Source organism: Amphimedon queenslandica, unplaced genomic scaffold (assembly GCF_000090795.2).
Source record: "Amphimedon queenslandica unplaced genomic scaffold, v1.1 AMPQUscaffold_13522, whole genome shotgun sequence".
NCBI lineage: Eukaryota > Metazoa > Porifera > Demospongiae > Haplosclerida > Niphatidae > Amphimedon > Amphimedon queenslandica.
Window position 1 is genome coordinate 124,912 of NW_003546242.1, and position 10,998 is coordinate 135,909.

The following is a 10,998-nucleotide window of genomic DNA, read 5'->3' on the forward strand; positions in this document are numbered from 1 at the left end:
CTAGAGGATCCCTTAAGGGACACGTTCACGGAAATAGAATGCACACGTTACTGTAGAGGAAGTAAACATTAAATTGGGCGTGCAACAGATCATTAATTAATAGTTATGACACGTGTTTAGACACGTGTAGAGAGTAGAGACAGCAATCAGTCGCAGAACCAGGAGTAGGCATCTGTAGAACACTTCTCTCGAACAGAATTAGCTCTTTTGCCACCCCAAGATACTCTTTTTAGTGAAGAAACACCAGGAATATTTACAAGTAGCCACTCGAGTAGCCATTTTGCCTTAATTATTAGGGGCGCGGCCGCACATTATGAATAGTTATCAACACTAAACGTCATCATTAATGATGTCATCTTGAAAAACAGGCCAGTTTTTCAAGATGACGTGCTTCCGTGCGTGTGTCCCTTTAAGTTTGGGCTCACTGGCTCAGCTCACGTGACTATTAGAGGTGTGGCAAATTTGCGCCTCATGGTGCCTTCACTGCCTTGAAGTTGATGGATAGTAGCAACAAGCCCAGTAATAAAGGTATTGTAAAGGTACTGAACAGTTTTCACATTATTAAACTATTAGGTAGAGAGAAGAGACAGCTTGGAGCGGCTAGTATCATTCTAGAACTACCCAATGAGGTGAGGTGTGGACTGTGGAGTGTGTGTTATATATATGTAATGTATGATTTTATTTTGACAGCCTGTGAGACAAGTACAAAGATGGCTAATAAGAGAACCCCAGCGTGGTTAGTGTAGCATTTACTGACTTAAATTATTTGAGTTATGGTTTTTGAAAAAATTCCTGTACTATAGTTGTTGTGCAAGTCTATAGAGGATATGTGTGCTAAGTATATTCATAACTTTTAAGTACTGTATATCCAACCCACACAGTAAATTGGCCACCATGTTGGACGTCGAGTTTATTAAGAGTTCAATGGAGGAAAACACATTTTCTTGCCTTGCTACCTTCTTGAAGCCTTTTTCTGAAGCTTAGAAAGCATCCTGAGGATCTAATGGGGTCTAGTAGTCACCTGAAAGATTGCTATCAAGAAATACAGAGCGGTTTCCTGGTACCAAGCCTTTTTCTATCATTTCTCCATTGCTGCCAATGGAAAGTTGACGTCCAAAGAACTAATTTTTCTTGAAAGTTATTACGGTATACAATGAATACATATATTTTGCAATGAATATTATCACGCATATCCTCTATTTTAAAGTCATTTGGACTGTCCACAAATCTGTAGGCTTAGGAATGGTCTGGTTAGCGAGACTATTGTTGTGTCTAATTTTAAATGCATTATACAGTGAAACCTCTGTATAGACCCCATTAATTTTGCAGACCTGACCCATCCTGGGAGAAAGGGTCAGGTAGCAAACTTAATATCAATTTGTCCCCTATACAGTACACGTGTGCGGTTGAGTCAATGTGCATCGCATGATATGTCATCGTTCGTATGCTTACAATTTACGAGTATATTAACTACAAATACGTTGCTAGTGATGGTAGCTGTTTGCCTGAGCGTTTGCCTTTAATAGAAGAGTAGTGATTTAACTGAGCCAACTAAGTGTTTTGAATGTATGAATTAGCTTTATCAGATGAAATTAGTCGAAAAGAAAAAACTCTGGCCTCTCCTGTGTTTGTCATAAAGCATATTGTATTTCATTGAGTAAAAGCCACCCCCGAGTAGCCACCTTATTTAAATAGATGCCCTCCTGGACCAGAAATAGTTGTCGCCACACAGCATATAATATTATTCATTAGTAATTAACTAGTAAAATGGTGGATTTGTCCTAATTCAGTAGCTGCTTTGTCCTATTATATACGGAGAATTAAGAGTAACCTATCATCTGTAATTGCCCACCTTTGAAACATTACATGACATATACATGTAGATAAAATGTACTCACCTGTATGAGCTTTAGTATAGCACTCGACTCTCAAATGTAACAGAAGCCAGTGACATATAATACTAAGTAATGATTTATTACTAATATCTTAGTTCATATATCTGCAGTAAAAGATAACAACTGGCCTTTTCTAGCTGCTTGACTACTTCAGTACTTCTCCTTTTACTTCAGCTTCATTCCTTGGTAGAACTGTGTCAGTAAAATACTTTAGGCTTGGAATTTTATATCAACACTCTGAGGTATTTAGTAATTGGGCAAAGCCACTATCACTGAACAAAAGAAGCCTGAAAGTTCACTGGAATGAATTCATTAATTTTTCTGTGAACTTGTATAGAAAGTGAGTCATTGATGTTCCAAACACAAGATGCTTGAAAGCAAGTATCCAGAGATACATATAACTGGTGTTAACTGGCTCTATGGTCGGACCTTTTGTTGCTGTTGACTTTAGTTCTTTATACTTGTATACCTTGTTGTGCTTCACTGAATGTGTTACTAAATTAGTTGTGTTGATAGTTCTTGCTGCCACGAGGAATGTTAGTTTGACACTCATTAATATTGCCAAATGTGTATCTGCAGCTAATTATAAAGAAGTTCCAGATGGGAGATTATTTGCTGTCCCTAACCCACGTTTTAATGTGCATACATGTAACCATGTGTAGTTTTTTTTATTGGTGACATGTTGATGGCTGATAACCAATCTAGCCAAAGGGAGTGACATATCAGCCGATACGATTATCAGTGCATCACAAATTGAAATGGCGTGTTAAATCATTTAGAGAGGAGACACAACTACAGCAACAGAAGTAGTCCTTTGTTTTAAACTATTGTATACCCAAGGAAGGCATCCATAACTATACAGACTCTTTCCATATCCTGTAGGCAAAGAAACAAAATAATTTTTTCCAGACAAAAAACTTAAAATGGCAACTTTCTGCTTCTCTTTCAGTGTATCGAATCCTAAATTAACATTAACATCATTCAATATCAGCATTTCCAGTTTATTACTCAACATTTTGCAGCCTTGTCATAGTGATGTCACATAATGATCTACAATCTCATTGGGAATCACAAATTTGTGCACTGGAGATAAGTTGTTATCAAGCTTGCTACTGAACCCTTTCTTCTTGGGATGGATCGGGCCTGTGAGACTAAGACCCTATAGAGTTCTAACTAATATAGATACTGTATATGATCTTCCAAACAACTCCTAATACAAGAGGTATGGTGAATGAGACAGTTGTGAACTTCCACTGCATATATCTCAGCGAACTTTACATTTCTGTTTAATCTACTATATAGCTGGTAATTTTCGTGGGTGCTGTATTAAATGGATTTTCCCAGATTTTATTTTTGCGAATCAGGAAAGAATCCACAAAATTTTCAACCCTCGAAAATAACCACTTATACAGTATTCTCATCCTTTGTTATTCCTCGAAAAACATGAGCTTGAATACAACTGGTATACTTGATTGCAATGCCATTATATTTGACAAAATTGTGGAAATTGGAGCTGTTGTATTTTTCTTCGATGCAAAACATGAATACAACTTGGTCACTGCATTTCTGAATGCTTTGAGTACTCTTATGATGTTGTTTATGGCTGCAATATCTTTTGGCTGGGGCACAAGCCATCCTTGAATGAAATAATTTTGAAATTTGTTGGATGGCAATACCAGTTCAAAGCCAATGGATAGGAGGCCAAAAGCAGCCTTTGTGGACAAGCCATTGAGTGGAGGGAATTTTTTTCTCAAGGAGACATTCTGGCCTTATTCTTTACCATTACTAGCGTTTATTATCACTCAGACTGCCTCTACATGATAGCTCCAAATCCCTCCAATGATATGAAACTTAATCACTATAACATACTATACCATTTTATTCTATACTAATCTATACTATTTTATAATGCTCATGAATCTATGATTCTTCCTAACCCTCTCATCACCTTCCTCAATCTCAGTTAATACCAACCCTCTCGTAAGCCCTCTTGTTTGTTCTTTTTTCCTTATTACTTGCATAAATTAGTGCCATATAAGGTTTATAGCGGTCACCTGAGGGAACAGGTTTTTTGGCTGTTATAGAGGAGTGACCTTTTATGGCGTGTTGTTTGTTTCATTGTGGTGAATAGTAAAAATGACTCGTGAAAAACCCATAGCTCAGTAAACACTAATAATCAAGTCAAAATAATAATAAAAGGCATTCAATTTCATTTGAAATCTAAATTGACAATATGATCAGTAGTTATGCTTATAATACTGTCTCTGGCGTCTTTTTTGTCTAGTCCTCTTCTGGCTAATTCTTCTTCATATTAATGCAGATGTTGTTGCACTTTGTCATATTGAATGGAAAGGTGCTGTAGATGAAATTTCAGTACATTCTTTATTGATATCTGCTTCAAAATTTTTGTCTCTGGCATGGTACTTCTTTTGTTTTTGAGAATAATTAATACTAACACATTCACTCACTTAATACAGAACCTTCTGGTAAAAAGTTGTCAATAGGAACAAGAAAAATTTCCCCTATTTTGCTATTCAGCAAGTCTTTTATATGCATGGACTCCATCTATGCTTCTATGGCCATTTCACTATATGATGAGCTGTGCATCCACTCCTGCATGACATAGTGACCCTGGAAATGACGATTGACCAGTTTTATGAAATATCAGTCTTAAAGTATTTCCTTTATGTTCTCAATGTTAGCTTCTTGTGATTCACTGTCAGCCAAAATGATTTATATTTTCTTTTAATTCTTATCAAGTATAAAGGAGGGGAGAAAGTATAGGAACTGATAGATAACAATAACAAAGACTCTAAACACAAATAACAATAATAATAAAGTATGATAATATATTTTATTTCTTTATTTTGATGACACAGTCATTTTCTACTTGACTACAATAGTAACCTCATTTATTTATGTATAATTTGATATTGTCAGTCACATGACAGACATAAATCTAAACAAAAAACCCACTACTGAGAGGGAGGCTGGAATCAGCTGTATCAGAGCATTTGATGATAATCTCTGATCTCTGGGGATTAAGAAAGAGACCTCACTCTGTAAACTGGAGGTATCACTGCACAGGAAGGGATGGTGCAAGACCTTCCAAAATTAAATCATCAAGATAGGCAACACAAACGTGGAGCTATAGGGTAATTTTTAATGGGAGAGGACCCAAAGGGCCACCCTGTTTGACCTCTTCAGATGAATTCAAGGAGGCTAAAACACAAAGGGAAAAATTTGTAAAACAAATAGATTTTAACATACATTTTTTCCTAACAAATTGGAGGCATTTCAGAAGTCTAACTTGATTACAGCTTCATCTGGTGCTGAACTCTCTAGACCAGCATGTACTGTGCAGCTTTTAGGTATCGTTCCTAATAGGTGACTTTGATGGAGATGCATCAATACCAATGGTTATCTACACTACAAAGTGAATTTGATAGTATTTGAGCTAATCCTGTCTACAAGCCATCTCTTGAGAAACATGACTCCAAGTGAGTTTGGCAACCAGCCTCCCCAAGGCATAACCAATGGTGATGAGGCAAATACCTCCACCTTGCTTATTGAAAAGCTTAAACAATAAGGCCTAACGGGGTATGTTGTATTGCTATTCATCACAAGGATAGAAAAACTAGCAATAGCAGAGAGGAATGGGAAAAGGAGAGACAACAGAATGTGCTGGGTTCTAAGACTTTGTGAGTGTGGTGGCCTCATTGTGAGTGTGAGATAATAATTATGTATAGTTATTATTATTTTGATAGTTATGCGATGTTAACATCCTGTGTGGTTTCTTATTATTTCCTGTATCCATGTTTATAAGTATGTGTGTGTTGTTCTGTCTGGACACTCATTTTCTTTACTCTTCTGATGTTCTCTTTCTTCTATCATATTGTATTACATTGAGTTTATTGATATTGTCTGTAAACGTTACAGTGAGCTGCTACTGAAAAGTCAGGGGAGGTGGGCACCTTTTACATTCCCTTCATCCATAATCTTAGACACAGCCACTCTCAAATGGTCATCGAATCTGGGGGTCTGGTGTCGGCTCTTGTGTGGGTGGGAAGGAAAAGGAGTTGGTACACTGTAACTTAAGTAGAGAGCACAACTTCTCAGAGGCTAACCTACAAGCAGCTTTTGGTAAATGGCAGAAGATAGACACATGTACATAGGACGATAATCTTTTCCGTGTTCACATATACATGTACCTCCTTCCTATCCTTGCTTACTGTATAGCATTCTAAAATGCTTTGTAGGAGAAAAACAAAATGGCTTAGCTTGTTATATAGCCAAGCTAAATGTAGCTTGGGTGTATACCAAGCTACATTCCTCAAGAAATCTATAAAAATGAAATACATGTATATACCATGTAATGTTATCAGTGATTTACTTCTCGAAGTACCGTATGGTTGGTAAATTTTGTGGGGTATTAATTTTCATTAATTTCGTGGTTAATTTTTATCCACGAAATTTTAACCCCTACCCACCCACAGATAAAAACTAATTAACGGGCCATGCAGAGCTCTAACTACCATTTCCAAGCTAGTGGAGGAGCCAAAGTTTTTGTCTATTACTCCATATTCCACTATAAGCCATGTGTTGGAAGCTAGTCCAGTAGATCCAAGTGAAAAGAAGTTTGCTAACTGCCATCCACGAATATTTGCACCCATGAATATTAGCTTCTAAGGACATTTTGGAGAAAACACGAAATTTTGGACCCTCGAATATTACCAACCGTACGGTATTACATGTTAGCAGCCTTAGGCTGAACATCAAGCTAAGAAGGCCAATAAGCCCAACTCAATGTTCCTATTACAAATGAGTTTTGAAGTTGGAGAGTGCCTTACTGAACAATAAATACAGTAGCATTACAGAAACCTCCCACTGTAATAATCTTTGGGATGTACATGTATTTAGGAATTTCTGATGTATTTTTACTGTCAAGTGGTAAATTGGATATGGCACACCTGTCGTAATTAGTATCTTCCGTGGTTGATAACCAGTTATATATTTATATATGAAGATTGTTGTGAATATAGTTACAACTTGAAGAATGTGTTACAAAGAACTTTTCCTGGCCCATTATTTTAGCACCAATAGAAACACCACGTCACTATTATCAAGAGTACATAATTTACAGAGAGTGTCTAACCGCACTATAGTAGCTGAAACATGACCGCGTAGAACTAAGTCACGTGAGACCAGAAGCGTGGGTGTACTTACAAAAAACACGTGTAGAAGTTAACATAAAAAAAACAGTGGAGAAAACTTGAAGAAGCTTTAGACATCATACTAGTACACTTTATAATGCTGCTGAAGTCTGATATGCAGTACTGCTATAGCAGAGGCACCAAAACAGCCAGTAAACCTTGTTGAGCAAACTTGGCAGCCATTTTTTCCTACTCAGCCACACCCAGTATGCGGGAATGCCCAAAGATGCACAAGAAAAGGCTACGCGGTGATGTTTCAGCTATTATAGTATGGTTAGACACTCTCTGTAGATTATGTACTCTTGCTATTATTAATACCAATCTTACCCATAATTGAGCCACGTCTTTCCAGTGATGATATTTGGTAATGACTCCTTTAGTCAAGTGTATTGCTTTTCAGAGTGTTTTTATAATGGAGTACTGGGGCCACAACTTTTAAATGACTCTTTTTGACAAACTGATTAACTTCTTATCAACTACATCAATTTTTGTCTAAACCATTCCAAACTTTGCATTTATAGCTTTCAATGCTTCTTTTCCAATGATTCGGTAGCCTCTGTTGTAACCTTATCAATCACAGATCAGTAGGTTCTTACATTAGGGCTGGAGTTAGATTCTCAACAGTACTGCGCATGTGTGAGGGAATGATGCTCCTATTACTGTACCCTCTTTTTTGTTGGCAAATTTGGAAAATTTATTCATGTTTAGGCCATATAGATGGATCATAATTACATAATACATGGATTGGCTACTGTAAGTTTTTATAGTGCATGTACGATGTACATGTATGATTGTACGTGTTACAGTTGGCAAAGGTTTGAGCTTAATCTTATAAAACACCATATTTCAGTCGTAGTAAAGTTTTGCACGAGCACATTGCTTATGCTATAGTAGCAGTCAACTCCCCACAGTTAAATAATGACTTAAATAAAGAAAATGATGATGAATATACCTGTATGATTGTGGCACAGGAGCCAGGGGGAAAGTTGGCTACTTTACAATGTCATATAAACTCATATTCAGTGCAATCCTGTGGTTTAACATGAGTCTCGGCATCAAGATCATTGCCCCATTGGATATCATTGTAGGGCACACAGCATTCACAGCTTTGACATCACTACTTCTGAGGAGTAAAGGAGGGGGTCGTAAAGGATTTTTACAGTCAACATACCTTCATAAGCAGGGGAATGGGTTGATTTCCATCCTTGGTATAAGTGTGGTGAAGATAAAGGCAATTCCTGCCTTTTAGTCTTGCATTGGTTGTACTCAAAACTTCAAAATTATATGAAACAAGTAAACTCTGAAAGTCTGAGACGTCCATTAAAATTGAATTTGTATGGATAATCTTAATTTGGTGATGATTTTTTAGCTATTGATGCTTGATTTGCATTTAGTATAGAAGAAAACTTCTTTACGAATCAATGGCACTGCTGTAGTACATATATTGAGATAAGTTTAACTTCAATCTCTGGAGTCGGTAAACAAGTAGTGATTGCAAACTACTAAATGGAACGCCATTAGCACTAATGAAAGATCAAAATAGGATAAGCCCGGCAACTTCACAACCGAAATGCTGCCAGAAACCATTTATTAGATGGCTTGTGCACGGTGCATGTAAATTCAACACTCTTATTTAGTGTATTAATTATTTAAATTATTAGTGTAAATTATTTGAAGGAGTTTTATTTGAACTGAGTCACAAATTACGAATTTGGTAGCTATGGGAGAAGATTTTTAGACTGCATCATAAAAGTCGGTTTCATACCTGGATTTCAGTTTTTATGGCATTTATTAGCCTCGTATTGCTATGAATCTTGACCTTGGTTAATCACCTGTACTTGTAACAAAATGTTATAAAACTATAAAGGCCACCACAAGTTATCTCTCCTTCCTCCTTTACTTTAGTTTTATTTTTGGTTGTTTCATTAGGCACTGTTGACACTGAGGTTAGTAATGAACTCTCCTCAGGACTCGCACTTGAAAGTAAAAAATAATGTTGTATTCTCATAATAATTTACCAAATGTATTGACATGGCCTCTTCTTTGTTCCTTTGATTGCTACCCTCTACAAAATACATTACAACTTTAACAATTCCTGAAATTTATCTTGACTTGATTATAAAGTAATGACTTCATATCTTCTCAAATGAATTATTGGCTGTGCTCAGTATACTGGAACACAGAATCTTAAAACTACTTATAAGAATTGGACTTGTCTTGGAGGAACGTTGTAGGATGTTGATGCCATTTTAAGTGCTCCTCTGAGTCCTCTTTCATGACTTGGAAGTCTTGAATAGAAATGCCAGTCTCCTTGGCTGGTATAGGAACCTTTCCATACGGCATCATCTGGATTGGCAGGACTACATGCTTATTTTCCTAAACGAAACTTAGGGTTTGCAATTGTAATAGATTAGCTCAGTCACATTAATAAAAGAATTTATTGATTCATTGAAATTAGCACCAGGACCATGTAGCAGCTGGTCTAAATAATGTATAAAAATGGACTGAATTTACTTGCCCTTTCCCTGGGGAGACAAAACTTACCTAGAAATTTCCATCATAATTAAGCAAAAAAGCAAGTCATGTTCTCATGCTTGAGTAATAATAAGGCAAGATCATGCCAAGATGGCAGAAAATAGTAAATCCAGGGGCTTCATTGCTAGCTCCTAATTTCCTTCCATAGCTGCCTTCTTAGTATTCAAGCACGAGTACAGTAGTGGTGAGAATTAACTTGTGTCACTGGAGCTGGTAGGGGCTTTCAACGTGACACCATTAAAGTAGTGCCACTATAAATGTTTTTAACTTGCTTCTCTTATGAGTGTAACACTCTCAGTATCATTCAAGTAAGAAGTGAAAGATCCTCTAGATGAGGTGTGCCATAGCCATTTAGCATGTAGAGACAGCATACCCAGGGGAGATGATTAAATGTGGACATTGGAAAAGGCTCCCAATCAAGCCAAGAGCCTGTTATGCTATGCATGTTAATTTTTTTTAAACAAAGCAATTCTCATTAAAATTCAAAATTAAAGATCTGTATAATCAGAGTTACTTTTAAGTGGTCCCTTTCAAGGCTAAGAGGTCTTTCCTTTGTAGTATAGTCTAAAGTAGTTGGTTTATTCAAAGTATGCTTTATTTCATGCACAAGAAGTGACTCCTGCACTTTCAGTATTACTGATGACATAGGAATGAACTATATCACTGATATTGAACTCATCCTGTATACAGATAAAGGTACAGAAACATGTAAGCTATGCAGCTTGCATTACTTGTAATCAATCTGTTTATATTAAGTGGTGGAATATTTTCAAAAAATTTATTATAATGTGCTCCTGTTAAAGTTTTTGCTTAAAACTTCTTTAATGTCGTACATCCTCCCTGATCTATGGGCTCAATATGAACCTTTTCAATCAAATCTACTACTTTACTCTCATCAATTGTGATTCCATCTGGTGATTGCTAGAAAAGCCTTTGCAAGTAGATATGTGAATTCTAAATTTTTCCAGTTTCATATATAATTCTGGGCTGTATTGATTACCCAATTATGAAGTCTCACAAGTATTTTATCTACAATTGGTAAATTTATCAGTTCATAATGCAGTAGTGAATTGCTTGAGATAATACTGGATTGTGCCCCCATTTGCTATACCATTTGTAGAACTTTAACTTTACTTCTGTCTCAATTGACTTCTGCCTAGTGATTGTCTTAACTGTGTCTTGAACTGGTGCTGAATCAAGACACTTTTTTGCAGGGGTTCCTACCATTGCTCTTTTTTTCAGCCCCCTTTTTTACTCTGCATTTATTTGCCATAAAAAAACTTTACTTCTTTAATGAAGCTCTCCTACTGAAATATAGAAAAGTTAAATATTTGTTTGTCCTGGTAGACTGAACT

The 10,998-nt window shown here is 36.4% G+C and overlaps 1 long non-coding RNA gene across 1 annotated transcript; it reads left to right on the plus strand.

Moving 5' to 3' along the window:
• Positions 1 to 440: 440 nt before the first annotated feature.
• LOC109580440 (uncharacterized) lies at positions 441 to 802 on the plus strand. Its single transcript, XR_002184243.1, has 3 exons — positions 441 to 528; positions 574 to 629; positions 691 to 802. It is a non-coding gene; the product is annotated as an uncharacterized LOC109580440 (long non-coding RNA).
• The last annotated feature ends 10,196 nt before the right edge of the window (positions 803 to 10,998 follow it).